This window comes from Chiloscyllium punctatum, chromosome 25 (genome assembly GCF_047496795.1).
Source record: "Chiloscyllium punctatum isolate Juve2018m chromosome 25, sChiPun1.3, whole genome shotgun sequence".
In the NCBI taxonomy this organism is placed as follows: Eukaryota; Metazoa; Chordata; class Chondrichthyes; order Orectolobiformes; family Hemiscylliidae; genus Chiloscyllium; species Chiloscyllium punctatum.
Window position 1 is genome coordinate 15380386 of NC_092763.1, and position 17979 is coordinate 15398364.

Below are 17979 nucleotides of genomic sequence, written 5' to 3' on the forward strand. Positions count from 1 at the left end.
TCTTTGTGGGAAAGACCTCTGTCTTAGTGGTAAATCACTCTGGACATTGTCCGTCCAGTCTTGCTTCCTTGGTTTTCCTCGGAGACAGGGCCATGTTAGTTTTCCAGCTGTTGCCGTTACAAACACTGGCCCAAATCATCAGCATCACCTTCTTGGATCTGTTGTTCCTTGTCAAAACCATGTTTTGACTATATTGCCTTTTATTCCTTCCTTCAACCTACAGTCTTCCGAGTAATCATGTTAGAGTTAAGCCAAAGCCTGTTGTGAGGGCAGATCCTGTCAAGCAGTTCCCTGAGCAGACTATCAAAGTCATTTGGCAGAATGCCTCATCGCCAGAACTTTCCAACAAGCACCAGGACATGGCTTGCATGGTGGTGAGTGGGGGTCTGCCTGTGAGATCCTTTATGCACGCCCGGACTCTCTACGCCACCGCACGCTGCTCTTGAAGCTGTGGAGGGGATGAGACTGTCACACACCTCCTTCTGGAATGTGCCTACACAAAGGCAGTCTGGAGAGGAATGTGGTGGTGTTTGTCGAGGTTCGTCCCATGCAGCTCCATGCTGTATGGGTCTGTTCCCCAGGACACATACTGAGACAAACATCAACTGTGCCTAGAGAACTATCAACTCGGTGAAAGACGCTCTTTGGTCTGCCTGAAACCTGCTGGTCTTCCAGCTGAAGGAGTTGACGCCGACTGAGTGTTGCAGACTGGCACATTCCAAGGTCCACTCCTACATGCTGAGGGATGCACCGAAGCTTGGGGCAGCTGCCAAGGCGCGGTTGGGAAAGACCACCGTGTAAGGTAATTCCGCCAAAGAATAACTGGGGTCCATTCAGCAATTGGGCCCCACTGACCCCTCAGCTAAATGCCAAGAGATTGAGTGCAAATATAGAGAATGGTAAACGTCAAAGACTAAATTTGTTCTCTATAAGCTAAGAGTGTATAGATATGAATGGCTCCATTAACTGTACAGGTACCAAAGATTTCTTTCTACAAATAAAGTATATTTTTGCAATAAAAAAGAAATAGGCTCCTTTGGCCGTAGAGGCATTGGTCACAACCACAGCAACGTGGTTACAAGGCATTATGTTCCAGTCTTTATAGGTTCTCTGTGAGGAAGCAGAATGTTGCATTCGTTATTCATTATTAGCCCAATAAATGCATGGAACTTTCAGAAGCAGTTATTTCTAAAATATTTACAGAGAGATGCAACTGCCATAGGTCAGGGTTAATAAATCAAGACATTTAAGAGGGCATTGGATGATTATTTGGACAAACATAATGTTCAAAGGGTGTGGGGAGAAAATAGGATATTGGCACAAGGTAATTATGCTCTTTTAGCAAGCTGATGCAGGTGTGATGGGCCGAATGGCATCTTCTGCATCATAGCAATTCTGTTCCACTCTCAGCCAGTTATGGAACCACTGAGTGTTTCCGACAGATGAGATAATAATCTACAGGTTAGGCTATTCCAGCTTTTTGAACTTTGATCCTGTGTACTAATTTCTGCAATCTGGCTTCACTTGCAAGGATGTGTATTCATTGGTGTTACCAAATTATTCCAGATCTTGCAAGGAGAGATACATTTACTAATCTATGTATTGCAGTTAATTTTGGGACTTAAATTTCCCTGCATTGACAGATTTTCATTCATTACAACATATAATGCCTCTGCCCAAGTCCTGCTTGTTCACCCTCACGGTTGATTGATTAAACCCTCCTGTTCATACCAAATAATACATCCTGTGATCCACCTGAGTATCATGAGCGTTCCTGGTGGTATAACTGGAAATCCCACTACCAATCACTTCAGGGAGATTCTGTGAAACCTGCAAGAGCAGGAGAATGTAGCAACTTAATGAGGCAGATTGTGAAACCTTAATTTGCTGACAGCAGTAGAGTTGCAGGATTAATGTCAGATTGGTGTTAAGTCTCATGCCAAGACAGTGGTGAGTTTATCCTGGAATGCATGCGCACGCCATGAATACTTATTTTTGCCAAACATTTTAGAATCACATTCCAACTTCGAGATAAAGCTGTGAGGCACACAAATCTGCTACCCAGCTCTCTTAAAGATGGTGTGCACCAGTCGGCTTTGCGCAGTTGGGGTAAGGTCAGTAGCTTTCTTTATTTTACGGTATGCCCCAAGGAAGGAAATCAGAAGAATGGTAACTTCGGTGAAGGCTCAAGGATGAGTTAATGGTGAGGGAGAAGAGATGGAGTTAGGTCAATGGTATGCAAAAGGGGAGGACAGAGAATTGGATCAGAGGTAAGGAGGAGTGACATGGAGAAGGCTAGTGCCCTCTGAGGGTGGAGTTGGTTAAGGCTGTGTGATGTTCGGTCCATCTGAACTAGGGCAGAGGCTGTAAGAGAGATTTGAGTTCACTTACGACATTTCAGTTAGTCCTGTGAAGAGTGATCTCAGACAATGTCCTTTATTATGCATTGAAGGAAGACCAGGTGAGCCTACAAATTCAGTCATGAACCAGAATGGTGAGTGCTACAATAGATATGAACATTCAATAAAGTGTAAACAAAAAAAAATCTATTGTTTCTTCCACAATGAAGGAAATTTCCCAAACTCCCCTGTCACCACCAATGTATGCCAATCACAAGGTGTGCCAATACTTTTAGCTTTCTGGTTAAGCTAGTCTCAATAAATCACAACATCAGGTTTTACTCCAACAGATTGATTTGAAATTGCAAATTTTCGGAGTGCTGCTCCTTCATCAGGCATGATATGATAGGAAGGTATAAGACACAGTATTTATAAGTAAAAAGTTAACAGCTTTAAAACTAGCTGCCCTTGTTAACTCCTTTAATCAGTTAGGAGATGCTGATGAAAGTGCAAAATCTAGATTCCTTTCAAGTTGTTGTCCCTCTGCGGACCATATTTGCACCCCAAAATGCCAACATTTTCATGCACAAGTTCAAACAAGACTTCTTTGTCATCCAGGACCTCCAACCAGATACATTGACGACATTTTCATCCTTTGGTCTCACGGCGAGGAATCACTGAAACAACTACACAATGATATCAACAGGTTTCATCCCACTATCAGACTTGTCATGAACTATTCTTTAGAATCAGTCTCTTTCTTGGACACATGCATCTACATCAAAGATGACACCTCAACACCTCACTCTACTGTAAACCCATGGATAACCTCACAATGCTTCACCTCTCGAGCTTCCACACGAAACATATTTAAACAGCCATCCCCTACAGACAAGCCCTATGCATACACAGGATTAGCTCTGATGAGGGGGTAAGTGATGGACACTTGAAGATGCTGAAAGATGTCCTCATAAGAACAGGATACAATATTCAGCTCATCAATTGTCAATTCCATCATGCCACAGCGAGAAACGCAAGGACCTCCTCAGGAGACAGACACGGGATACGACCAATAGGATACCGCTCGTCATCCAGTACTTCCCAGGAGCAGAGAAACTACACCATGTTCTTTGCAGCCTTCAACACATCAGTGACAATGATGACTACCATTTTGCGAGCTTCCCTACACCTCCACTTCTCATCTTTAAACAACCACAGAACCTTAAGCAACCCATCGTTTGCAGTAAACTGCCCAGTCTTCAGGACAACATCGACCACAACACCGCACAATCCTGTCATGGCAACCACTGCAAGACGTGTTAGATCATCGACATAGATACTACTGTCACATGTGGGAACACCACCCCCCACATACACGATAGGTACTTATGTGACTTTGCTAATGTCGTCTATCTTATATAGCACAGGCAAGGATGCCCTGAAGCATGGTACATTGGCGAGACCATGAAGATGCTACAAAAACAGATACGTGGACACCACACAATGATCAACACAAAGCAGGGCTCCCTCTCAATGGGGAAACACTTCAGCGGTCTAGTACATTAAGCCTCTGATCAACAGTGCAAAACCATTGAGCAGAGGCTGATAGCTAAGTTCCATATCCATGAGGACGGTCTCAACCGTGAGCTTGGGTTGATGTCACACTGCAGGTAACTCCACCACACTGTATATATATAAACAGACACACACACACAGTCACGCTGTCGCATACGTACACAGACCCTTTCTCACATACAAACACTAACATATGCAAACGCTCACACATGCACACACATGCACATATATGCACACACACTCACTCTCATACTCTCTCAAATGCACACACACTCACAAGACACACACACTCTCTCACACGCACACGCACCCACATACACTCTCTCTCTCTTTCTCTCTCACACACACACGTACACAGACACACGCACATGCACTGGGGGGAAATATTTCATTCAAGATTCTTTCCTGTCAAAAAAAAAGCTGGTCCTCAGCTTAAAATATAGATTCAAAGCAGAAGCTCACACCTAAATTCATTGTTTAATCTGAGATATCACCTATTGTGCATCGATAGACCCTTTAATTATCTAGGGACAAAGACTTGAAAGGAATCTGGATATTGCATTTTAATCAGTAGCTTACCTCCTAACTGTTTAAAGGATTCAAGAAGGCCAGTAATTTTTAAGCTGTTAACATGTTGCTCATAAATACTGTGTCTTAGACCTCCCTAAAATACCATGCATGATGAAGGAGAGATACTCCAAATGCTTGCAATTTCCAATCAACCTGTCGGACTATCACTTGGTCCAACTCTGGCATCTTCACACCAGTGCATGCGTGAAGAAGTGAAATAAATGTCATGTGAAATATATACAAGCAAAATTTAATTCTGAGAAAATAACTTTGGGCTCTCGAGTCTTATGGTATTTGAGTTGGGCAGGAAAGTTTGAGACCATGATAAAAACAAAAGATTCTTTTATGGTCCGACTGTTGGATTGTTAGTTGACTCCAGGTTTTGCTGGAGAGCATCATCCACCAGGTGATCGCTCCTGTCTCCTATGAATGTTACTGGAACTTCACATGGCAATGATAATTGTGTAGGAGAAAAGTGAGGACTGCAGATGCTGGAGATCAGAGCTGAAAATGTGTTGCTGGAAAAGCGCAGCAGGTCAGGCAGCATCCAAGGAGCAGCAGAATCGACATGAGCCCTTCTTCAGGAATGAGGAGAGTGTGCCAAGCAGGCTAAGATAAAAGGTAGGGAGAAGGGACTTGGGGGAGGGGTGTTGGAAATGCGATAGGTGGAAGGAGGTTAAGGGGAAATGTGATAGGTAATTGTGTAGCAAATAAGGAAAAGCAAGATGCTAGAAATGGTTCCATGATCACATACATTGACAAAATTCTGCCCTAGGTGTTCTACCAGGCGAAGCTGTGAGAGATATGCTGGGGTCAGGGAAGAAGGGGAATGCGAAATTGACATTGAGTGTCCGACTTCTTGGTTTCACAACTGCTGCAACTATTCCCCAGTCGGGTGACCCCAAATCATTTTAATTCTGGACAGATACATCCTCTAACTGTTCACACTCCCAGGTGAGGAGGGAGAAACTGATTCCCTTTTACTCAACACCTCTCCTTGTTTGATCACAACAAGGTTAACTTGACATAAGGGATTCTTTCCATCTTAAGTACATTGGAAATGGAAATGCATCTATGTGTTAAAAGAAACCAATTCAACCATACCTTCACGGGTAAAGAAATCATCAGTCACAAGAAAATAAAACACATACACAGAAATTAGAAATGAGAAGAGAGAAGGCAAATAGTTAGCAAAAAGGGTGTATCAATTAGTCTTTGGCTTGTCTATGCAGGAAGATAGTGTGAAAAGTTGAATCAATTAAGTTGGATGTCACTGACCTCAGTTGGTCTGCATGTTCTTCATTTTGCAACTAAATTAAAGGGAGGTGTCCTATTTCCTTTTTTGACAGTGACTTTGCCGACCTGTGACTTGTTTCCAGTAATCAGCAGAATAGAAAGAGAAATTGCCCTTTATCTGCTAGTGCAGGAATTCATAGTGGATGTTTCTCAGCTCCCCTCTTCGCAAGTCCAATGGGTTGGAACCCCGGTCTGGAACATTCATGTGTTGCAGTTATTTAACTTTGGAGCAGGTTCCTGGGAGGGAAAAGCAGAAACACATTTTTCACCTTGAATTGCTTTCTTTTATTTCACGTCATGATTAGATTAGGTACCCTACAGTGTGGAAACAGGCCCTTCAGCCCAACAAGTCTACATCGACCCTCCGAAGAACAACCCACCCAGACCCATTCCCCTACATTTACCCCTGACTAGTGCACCTAACACAATGGGCAATTTAGCATGACCGTTTTGAACTGTGGGAGGAAACTGGAGCACCCGGAGGAAACCCACGCAGACACGGTGAACACGTTCAAACTCCACACAGACAGTTGCCCGAGGCTGGAGTTGAACCCAGATCCCTGGCACTGTGAGGCAGCAGTACAAACCAATGAGCCACCGTGAAGACTCACAGCAGATGGTATCTGTAAAGGGACTAGTGGTCACCATAATTTCTACAACAGCAAGTGATTAGAGTTTAGTTTTTACATTACATCTCTTCCTTTGAACTGTCTCTGTCTAAAGTTCCTTGACACCCTCAGATGTGACATTCCATAATCTCTCAAAGAAATTCTCCAGACTGTCACTGGTTTCAAGCTCTCAGAATTTATACTCCAAACTAACTTTGTTTTTTATATTTTGCTTTTAACACCATGACCTGACTTATGTAAGAGTTCAAAATATCCCTTAGTAATTTGGGAATGCAATATATTGCCATGATCTGTTGTCAGATAGAGAAAACAAATCAGAAGCACGCTGAATACAGAATGTTCAGAGGGAAGGTGAAAAGGCAATATGAAATACAAAGACGGATTATAAAAATACAGACTCAAACATGTGGTCCCACTGTTTAAGAAAGGTAGTAAGGACAAGCCAGAGAACTATAGATTTGTGAGCCTGACATCAGTGGTGGGCAAGTTGTCGGACGTAATCTTGAAGGATAGGATTTCCATGTATTTCGAAAGGCATGGACTAATGAGGGATAGTCAACATGGCTTTGGGCATGGGAAATTGTGTTTCACTAAATTGATTGAGTTTTTTGAAGAGGTGATAAAGACATTTGATGATGGCAGAGCAGTAGATGTGATCTATATGGGCTTCAGGAAGACGTTCAACAAGGTTCCTTATGGTATACTGGTTAGCAAGGTTAGATCACATGGAATACAGGGAGAACTAGCCATTTGGATACAGAACTGGCTCAAAGGTAGAAGACAGAGGGTGGTGGTGGAGCGATGTTTTTCAGACTGGAGGCCTGTGACCATGGTGTGCCACAAGAATTGGTGCTGGGTCCACTGCTTTTCTTCATTTGTATGAACAATTTGCATGTGAACATAAGAGCATGATCAGTAAGTTTGCAGTGACACCAAAATTGGAGGTATGGGGGATAGTGAAGAAGGTTTTCTCAGGGTACAACCTTGATCAGATGGGCCAATGGGCTGAGAAGTGGCAGATGGAGTTTAATTTAGAAAAATGTGAGGAACTGCATTTTGGAAAGGCAAATCAGGGCAGCACTTATACAGTTAATGGTAAGATACTGGGAGTATTGCTGAACAAAGAGACCTTAGAGTGCAGGTTCACAGTTCCTTGAAAGTGGAGTATGAGGTAGATAGGATAGTGAAGAAGGTGTTGGTGTGCTTGCCTTTATTGATCAATGCATTGAGTATGGGAATTGGGAGTTCATGTTGTGACTGTACAGGACATTATTGGAATACTATGTGCAATTCTGCTATAGGAAGGATATAGTGAAACTTGAAAGGGTTCAGAAAAGATTTACAGGATTTTGTTAGGGTTGGAAGGTTTGAGTTATAGGCAGAGGCTGAATAGGCTGAGGTTATTTTCCTTGGAGTGTCAGAGGCTGAAGAGTGACCTTATAGAGGCTTATAAAATCATGAGGGGCATGGTTAGGGTGAAAGCCAAGGTCTTTTCTCCAGGGTGGGCTGTCCAAAACTGGAGGGACATAGGTTTAAGGTGAGGGGGGAAAGATTTAAAAGGAACCTAAGAGGTAACCTTTACATACAGAGGGCAATGCAGAGGAAATGGTGGAGGCTGGTACAATTACAACATTTATAATGCATTTGGAGGGGTATATGAATAGGAAGGGTTTAGAGGGATATGGGCCAAATGCTGGCAAATAGAACAGATTAATTTAGGGTATCTGGTCAGCATAGTCGAGTTGGACTAATGGGTCAGTTTCCGTGTTGTCCATCTCTATGACTCTATGGCTGCATTTGGGAAATCCCAAAGTTTTCCAATAGCACATAAATAGTCAAATGGTGGTATAAGGGGGACCATTGTCAATTGGGACCATAAGGGGGATATACACATGGAGGTGAGATTCAAAGCCAAAGTGTTAATTGCATACTTTGCATTTGCCATTCCCTATAAGATGGATGCTGCCCTGGTCCTGTGACATTGGAAGTAACACAGTCACCTGCAAAGTTTAAAATTGATAAGTGGGGGATATTGGATTTAGTGTCATGTCTTAAGTTTGATAAAGAGATGCATCCTAGCATGCTGAAGGAAGTTAAAAATCGCACAACACCAGGTTAGAATCCAACAGGTTTATTTAGAAGTACATACGCATTAGCATTAATTTTCAGTCTTCCCTGGATTTAGGCCAGGTGCCAAAAGTCTGGAGAATTGCTAACAGTATACCATTGTGGAAAACCGGTTTGTACAGATGAGCCCAGCAATGAAAAGTCAAACACTTTAACTTTGGTGGTAGTGCAAGTTCTAAAACACACAATTATTCAGGTTAGGACTAGTAGTCACATGGAAAAATATGGTTTAATTCAGAACAGCCAACATGGATTTAGAGTCATAGAGTTATAGAGATGTACAGCAGGGAAACAGACCCTTCAGTCTGACTCATCCATGCTGTCCAGATAGCCCAACCCAATCTAATCCCATTTGCCAGCATTCGGCCCATATTCCCCAAAACCCTTCCTAATCATATACCCATCCAGATGCCTTTTAAATGCTGTAATTGTACCAGCCTCCACCACTTCCTCTGGTAGCTCATTCCATACACGTACCACCCTCTGCAATGAAAAAGTTGCTTCTTAGGTCTCTTTCAAATCTAGCCTCTCTCACCTTAAACCTATGACCTTTAATTCTTGACTCCCCCATCCCAGAGAAGAGACTTTATCTATTTACCCAATCCATGCCCCTCATGATTTTATAAACCTCTGTAAGGTCACCCCTCAGCCTCTGACGGTCCAGGGAAAACAGCCCCAGCCTATTCAACCTCTCCCAATAGCTCAAACCCTGCAATCCTGGCAACATCCTTGTAAATCTTTTCTAAATCCTTTCAAGTTTCACAACATCTTTCCTATAGCAAGGAGGCAGAATTAAATGCAGAATTTTAAAAGTGGCCTAACCAATTACCTGTATAGCTGCAACATGACCTGCCAACTCCTACACTCAATGCACTGACCAATAAAGGCAAGTGTACCAAATGCCTTCTTCACTATCCTATCTACCTGCAACTCTGCTTTCAAGGAACTATGAACTTGCACTCCAACATCTCTTTGTTAGGCAACAAGGGTTTTACCATTTTACCATAAGTCCTGCCCTGATTTGCCTTTCCTAAATGTAGCTCCTCACATTTCTCTAAATTAAACTCCATCTGCCAATCTTTGGCACATAGGCCCATCTGATCAAGGTCCCGTTATATTCTGAGGTAACTATCTTCACTGCCCACCCATTTTGGTGTCATCTGCAAATTTACTATCTCTACCTCCTATGTTTACATCCTAATCATTTATATAAAGGATGAAAAGCAATGGGCCAGGCACTGATCCTTGTGGCACACCATTGGTCACTGGCCTCCAGTCTCAAAAAAAAACCCTCCACCACCCTCTGTCATAATCTGATAAAATCTGATGCTTACATTAGATTTACATGCAAATTTTTAATGCCCGATGCACCAATGCAAAAGTAAACTTCCTTTCGGAGTTGCTTGAAGACAGGATGACATACATAACATAGAGTCATAGAGTCACAGAAATGTACAGCATGGAAACAGACCTTTCAGTCCAACTCATCCATGCCGACCAGATATCCCAACCCAATCTAGCCGAACCTGCCAGCACCCGGCCCTTATGCCTCCAAACCCTTCCTATTCATTTACCCATCCAAATGCCTTTTAAATGTTGCAATTGTACCAGCCTCCGCCACTTCCTCTAATTTGTAAAGATATATTCTTCAGCACATCAAAGTCCAGTAGTTAATGTCCACACCCAGTTGCTCTGTGAAAGTTGTCGTAGGCCTTTTCCTCGAACAGCTGAGGCCAATCTTTTTAAAGTGGCTTGATACTTTTTGCTATGATTTGCGAGCCCATTTCAAAGGGCAGTTCATGTTAGCCACCTTTATATGGGAACGGAAGCACATAGTGCCAGATTGCAGGCTGAATTTTATGGTTGTTTTTGGCTAAGTCTGATTTGAATCAAGTTTTTTGGGGCGTTTGTTGCCATAAAGCCTGACACGTTCTCCTGTCCTATCTTACCAAACTCACTTCATTAACTTTCTACTGCGCTCTAATGCCCCACGCCCATCCCATTTTACCAGATCCCATTCCTGGAACAACTCTGTGTATATTCTGGAATTGACTGGTAAATCTTGCACCTCAGCCACTTTTAAAAGTCTTTTGTGTACGGGGACAAGCTCTGTCAGTCTAGAACTGCTCCGCACAGCTCTGGATATTTGCCCTGGTCATGATTGGCAGGGACAAACCATTGCCCCATTTTGTTGAACAATGTTGCCAATGCGGGATTTCCTCTTCCTCCAGGATGCAATGGAGACCAGAACCCCAGACCATGACAGCCTGGTCTGAGATTGTAACCCAGGTTAAAACAACCTCAGCTGGCTGGAGGACTGTCAACATCCTTCTCCAGCTGGAAGATTAGGTTCCACCATCTTCTCTCTGATTCTTCACACTCACTCTGTCTCTTCAACTGTGTCTGCCTGCCACCTAGGCTCATTCTTTCTCACTCTCACTATTGCCTGCAACGTCCTGCCCACTCACTGTCACTCACCCCAAACCCAACACCACTAACCCTATTGACCCTCCAGGCTCCATATTTGCTTGGGATACATCCCCACCTTTCTTAGTGGAAATAGTCTCAAAGTCTTTTTAAAGATAGAACAGAAAGAGTTGATGAGGGAAATGCTGCTGATGTGGTCTACGTGGACTTCTAAAAGACATTCAGTACTTTAGTGACAGGAATGAGGTCAGCCAAATGGACCTCATAGAATATGAATGTTCTGATTGGTGCTGTTAATCTGGTCCAATCAGGGAGCCCTGGCTGACAGATATAAACATGGGGTGGACCGAGAGCCGGAAGATGTGTAGGGGCAGGTTGCCTTAGAGTGGCCGGAAGGTGGGAGGGATGGGGGCTTGCTGGGCCTGTATTGTCTGCACTTTTTTGTGTAACAGGATCGTCTTGTGTATAAATGTCTTTTCATATTTGAAACTGGGATTTGTGGTTTGTCCTCAATTCCCTGTAAACTGGTTGAACGGTAGGGTTTGGGGCCTGGCTTTGCTGCTCCCCTCCCTTGTGGAATTGCTGTTGTATACAGCTGTAAATGTTAACTGTTTTTTGTAAACTGTGTTTTGAAACTGTTTTGTAATTGCTTAATAAAAATAAAAAGATAAACAGGGGTGTTCGCACTTCAGTCCCACGCTCCTGATGTTTGGGCACCCGGTACAGAGGGGGGAGGTAGGTCTGAAGACCTCCTCGTGGGTCTGCTCCTGGGCCTGGCCAAACTGGCCATAAACAAGTCCAGGAATCGGGCCGTGGAGGGGGTGGTTAGGGCCGACTGCCAGCCCCTCTTCCACGGCTATGTCAGAGCCCCGGTGTCTCTGGAGAAAGAGCACGGGGTGTCCACCAACACCCTCGAGATTTTCAGGGAAATGTGGACACTGCAGGGAGTGGAGTGTATTATTTCCCCACCCAATTCTATTTTGATTTAGTCCTTGCCCTCTCCTTCACTGTTTGATCACACAGCATTGCCCTTTGATGTGAAGGGCGGTGCTTGTCACTGGTCACTCGGGTGTTTCCTTTCTTCCTGGTGGTGGAAATTGAATAAAGATTCGTACACCTTGTGTCTTTCACTGTGTCTCACACCTGCACACACACAGCATGGGTGCTGCGGAAAAATTAAGCACCACCGCAGTTTGGCAGTCGTATGGGGTTTTAAAAAAAATTTAAAAATAATCAACAGGAGTGTCTCTCTGGTAGCTGCCTCTAGAGATGAAGGGAAAGAGAGAACAGAAAAAAAAAAGAAAAAAAAAAGAAACAGGAGTGTTAAAGATTAAAAAAAAATGAACAGGGGTGTTTGTACTTCAGTCCCACGCTCCTGATCTTTGAGCATCCGGTACGGAGTGGGGAGGGTAGGTCAGACGACCTCCTCGTGGGTCTGCTCCTGGGCCTGGCCAAACTGGCCATAAACAGGTCCAGGAATCGGGCCATAGAGGGGGTCATTAGGGCCGACTGCCTGACCCTCTTCCGCGGTTATGTTAGAGTCCGGTGTCTCTGGAGAAGGAGCACGCGGTGTCCACCAACACCCTCAAGATTTTCAGGGAAAGGTGAGCACTGCAGGGAGCCGAGTTTATCATTTCCCCCTCCAACTCCATTTTGATTTAGTCTCTGCCCTCCCCTTCACTGTTTGATCACGCAGCATTGTCCTCCGAGAAGGGCACTGCTTGTCACTGGCCACTAGGGTGTTTCCTTTCTTCCTGGTGATGGAATATAAATAAAGATTTACACACTTGTTGTTTTTCACTGTGTCCGATACCTGCACATACACGACATGGGTGCAGAGGATAAATAAAGCACGACCGCTGTCAGGTGGTAGTGTGGAAAAGAAAAGAAAAAAATACAGGAGTGTCAGGAGTTCTGTTCACTCTCAGAGCCAGCTCTGAAGAAACAGGGTCAGTGCCTCGTACTACAGACGTGGAAATAAAGGGTGACTTGTGAAGGCCTTCATGGAGTTATTTCCATGTTGAGGAGAGAAATACATGCCCCTGAAGGTTGTCTTTGAGTAAGCATTTCTGGCATTATGCCATTTTTTGGGAAGCTTGACTCTTTTGATACTGCCATCAATCACTAATTCTTCTGACAGCTTGTGGACCTGCATCTTTTTCGGGTATTAAGAGCCTAACTTTCCCTGAGGCACCAGATACTAAAACCTCAAGAGTTGATGGATTTAGCTATGGAATATTAGGACCCTAAGCCTCCTCTAATTAAGAGATGCCACCCATTTTACTCAGGGGATTAAGTTATGATTACTGGCGGAGGCATGTGAATTTGGAGATGCTGAGAGTCCGATGCGATGTGGAATTGATGATATGACCATGCATAAGCTCCTAATCGTTGAACCTAACTGGACTTCAAACAGGCACGACAATTGACTTTATCATTAGGAAATGTAGCAAGAGAAGTGTATGAGTTACAGGGTATGCTGATGGAGGTGGACACCCTCCCTAGCTGAATGACCTTGGGGGTACACCTCTTGAGCGAAGGTAATTGCACAGCTTCTATCAGGACATTATCCTGAACAGAGGGACTCTAGGTCACCCACAGCAAAACCCCAAAACATTACCAAATGTTTGTCAAATGGTTAAAATTTTCTCGAGGATCTGAGTCGGAAGCCATTGTAGTTGCTGCTGGTATGTGGACTCAAGACAGCAAAAGAGTCCCACTAGGTATGAATGGAGTAAGGGAACTTATAGGCGGGTATCTAGGAGAGTGGAGACCTTGGAAAGTCTGCCTACAGCTGGTCTGGAACAGTTAGATTGGTTATGATTTGGATGTTGCTATGCAATCAAAATAAATGTCTAGTTAAATGATCACTCGGTTTTCACGGTCATTGATACTGGTGCACCCATTTTAGTTATCGCAGAAGCAGTCTTTAACAAAATTTGTTAAGACCTCATCCAGGCTGAGAACCTATACCAGGGAACCTTTACAGAGTAAAGGTACAGCTTTGATTATGAGAAACAGCTGGTTCAGTTGGAATAAAGGGGCTTGAGCCCAAGCTTAATGGGACGAGATCGGCTGAAAAAGATTCAACTTGATTGGCTCGCCGTTTTTCAATTAGGAAATGTCTGCCTGTGTGAAGCCCGAATTAAATACTCGGAAGTTTTTCAAGAATATCTCAGGGTTGTCAAAGGGGCCAAGGCCACCTTGCATGTCGACCAGGAAGCAATGCCACAATTCTGTAAGGCCTGCCCAGTGCCATTTACCTGACATACAAATGTAGAGGCAGAAATCAGGGGGCCGGAATGTGAAGGAATTATGAAACCAACCTAGTTTGTATAATGAGCAACACCGGTTGTACTGACTGTGAAGCCCAACGGGTCGATTCACCTTTGTGAGTATCCTGAACAAACGATAAACTGCTTTTCACAGCTGGATAAATACACAGTTAAAAATCACACAGCACCAGGTGAGAGTCCAACAGGTTTATTTGGAAGCACAAGTTTTCGGAGCGCTGTTCCTTCATCAGGTGATTGTGGAGTATAAGATCATAAGACACAGAATTTATTGCAAACGTTTACAGTGTGATGTAACTAAAATCAGCATACATTGAAAAAGACCTGGATTGTTTGTTAAATCTCTCATCTTTTAGAATGACCATGTAAATTGCAAAACCTTCTCAAATGAACTTTCACAATTGTTTAAAAATCACACAACACCAGGTTATAGTCCAACAGGTTTAATTGGAAGCACTAGCTTTCGGAGCGCTGCTCCTTCATCAGGTGGTTAGGAGCAGTGCTCCAAAAGCTAGTGCTTCCAATTAGACCTGTTGGACTATAATCTGGTGTTGTGTGATTTTTAACTTTGTACACCCCGGTCCAACACCGGCACCTCCAAATCATTTAACAATTGGTGTCATGTTGGCCCAGATAATGCATTCAAGGTGTGAGGTGCCCTGTGTGAGGCTGTCTGTGCCACAATGGTCAGACTGATTCTTATCTAAAAAACAGATTTACAGAATCTTACATGGATTCATGCAGCTTTTGAGCAAAGTAAAATGTATTTTTGCAAGTACAAATTCACCCCACAAACTTATATGTGTATGTGTGCATGTGTGTGGGTGGGTGTGTGTGTGGGTGGGGGTGTGTATGGTGGGGGTGGTTGGTGGGGGCGGTTATGAGTGTCTGTGACAGATTTTGTGTATATGCATGGGTGTGAGTATAAAGAGGTATAAGTCTGTGCGAGAGTGTGTGTGGGAGTGTATGTGTGAGAGAGGGTCTGCATGAGTCTAAAGGTCTGCAAGAGAGAGAGTGTGTGTATGTGTGTAGGGCAATGGGGTCACCTATAGTGTGACATGAACCCAAGATCCTGGTTGAGGGGAATGGAAAGTTTGAGTTATAAAGGAGAGTTTGAATTGGCTGAGAGCATAGGAATTTGAGGGGTGAATTTATACAGGTCTATAAAAATCATGAGGGGCAGAGATAAGGTGAATATCAGGTGTCTTTTCGCTAGTGTTGGAGATTTTTGGATGGGGGTGGGGCATAATTTTAAGATAAGAAGAGAAAGATTTGAAAAGGACAGGAGGGCAACTTTTTTTTGCACAGACTGGTTCACACGTGGAATGAACTGCCAGAGAAAATGATGGATGCGGTTGCAGATAAAATGTTTAAAAGACATTTGGATAAGTACATGAACTATTTGGAAGGAAGTGCAGGCATTTGGAACCAGTTTAGTTTGGGATAATGGTCAGCATGGACTGGTTGAAGTGAAGGGTCTGTGTCCGTGCAGTATGACTGTATGACTCTAGAGCTCTATGATTCTATGACCTGTTACTAACGGGAGGACAAATCAAGAGCATTTAGAGTACTTGGACATAGTGCTTAAATGTTTCTCCAAGGTGGGGGTAACCTTATGTGTTCCAGGCACCCAAAGTGACTTACTTGGGCTACAGAATCTACAAAACCAGGTTGCATATGTTGAAAGATAAAGTGAAGATGATCCCACGTCTATATCGTTCCCTTGAATTAGTGAATTATTTTGGAAAATTCATGTGTAACCATCCTTACACCTGTCATTGAAAGAGGGTCAGCCCTTGCAAATGGTCTCATAGCCATGAAGTAGCCTTCAGAGAAGTGAAGAAGCAGCTATTTTCATTGAAGGTGTTGGCCTACTACGATCCGAAGCAAGTGGCAGTGCTGCCATGCAATGCCTCACCGCGTGGTGTCCGGGTAGTATTGACTCAGTGGTGCCCCAGCAAGAGGAAGGCCCAATTTTATATACTTACTGGACTTTGGCTGATGACGAACAAAAATATCCCCAGACAGAGAAGGAAGGTTTGGTAGTCATCTTCCTTGTGCAAAAGTTCCATGAATACCTTTATGGATGTAAATTTGCAATAATAATGGACCACAAACCGCTGCTTGGGCTAATTAAAAAGGAGAGGGTTGTGTTGTCCATAGCTTCAAATCATATTCAGCAGTGGGCTATTGTCCTCAGTGTGTACAATTACAAGTTGGAACACTGTCCAGAAGGCCAAGTGGCAAATGTGGATGCCTTCACCCACCTCCTGCTGGCGGATACCACTGGTGGGACTGCCGTTAGAGTCCATGCTGGTTTGAAAACCTTCTGGACACCTTCCTGGTCACCTCTGCTAATATAAGGCTGTGGATACAAAACGATCCTGTCCTGGCTAAAACAGCTGATGGTGGTGGGGGAAACAAAAGGGCCATCTCAACCAGATATGAAGGCATTCTGGACCCGGCTAGACCAGCTCATCACAGAGGATGACATATTATTATGGGGAGTAAGAGTGAGTGACCCGAACAAAGGTCCCTGCTGGATACTGGACGAACTCCACCAGGGTCATCCAGAGATGTCCAATATGAATATGTTGGCAAGGAATTATGTCTGGTGACCAGGATTGGATGCCGAAATAGCAACATTGTCGGGCAGTGCCCACAATGCCAACAAGAATAAAAATTAATGCCATTAGATCCCCCACAATAGCGGAATGACCAGGTAAACTCTGGACTTAGTTACACGTCGAGTATGCTGGTCCTTTCATGGGCTCCATTTTCTTAGTCATTATGGACACCTGCTCAAAGTGCTGGGTATGCATAGAGGTCATTCGTTAAACATGTCGATCACAATGGAAAAGCTGCAAGCATCTTTTGCATTACACGGTCTCCAGGAAGTGTTGACCACACAACGGCCTATCACTTACTACCGGGGAGTTTGAGTATTTCTGAAAATCGAATGGCATTCAGCATAGTTCCATACCATTCATCATCTAATAGTCTGGCAGAAAGAGCAGTCCAAACACTGAAGGCAGGCTTAAAGATTAGATTCCCTACAGTGTGAAAACAGGCCCTTCAGCCCAACAAGTCCGCACCAACCCTCCGAAGAGTAACCGACCCAAAGCCATTTCCCTCTGACTAATGTACCTAATGCTATGGGCAATTTGCATGGCCAATTCACCTGACCTGCACATCTTTGGACAGTGGGAGGAAACCGGACCACCCGGAGGAAGTCCATGCAGACACGGGGAGAATGTGCAAACTCCACACAGACAGTCGCCCGAGGCTGGAATCGAACCTGGGACCCTGGTGCTGTGAGGCAGCAGTGCTAACGACTGAGCCACTGTGCTGCGCCAAGTGTGAAATATGGTATGCTTCACGAATTTGTGTGTCATCCTTGCACAGGGGCCATGCTAATCTTCTCTATATCGTTCCAATTTTTAGTATAAGTGCTGCTGAAGTGAGCACAAAGAAACAGCCTGCAGCGTCACTAGATACCAAACTGTCCCTGTTCCTGTTTGATTGTTGGACTACCCCTCACACAACTACAGAGGCAGCTCCAGCAGAGTTGCTATTGGGGAGCACACTCAACACCAGAATGAACCTGACCTTCCCGGACCAGGGGCAGGGGGAGGATGAAACAGCATCAAGAACACCAATGCCGGACACAAGACTCCGCTAAGTGAGAGAGACAGTTTACTTCAGGGGACGAAGTTTCATGTT

At 44.1% G+C, this 17979-nt stretch overlaps 1 non-coding gene across 1 annotated transcript; it reads right to left on the minus strand.

Moving 5' to 3' along the window:
- Positions 1-17616: 17616 nt before the first annotated feature.
- LOC140496126 (U6 spliceosomal RNA) lies at positions 17617-17724 on the minus strand. The gene has a single exon (XR_011964172.1). It is a non-coding gene; the product is annotated as a U6 spliceosomal RNA (small nuclear RNA).
- Positions 17725-17979: the final 255 nt, after the last annotated feature.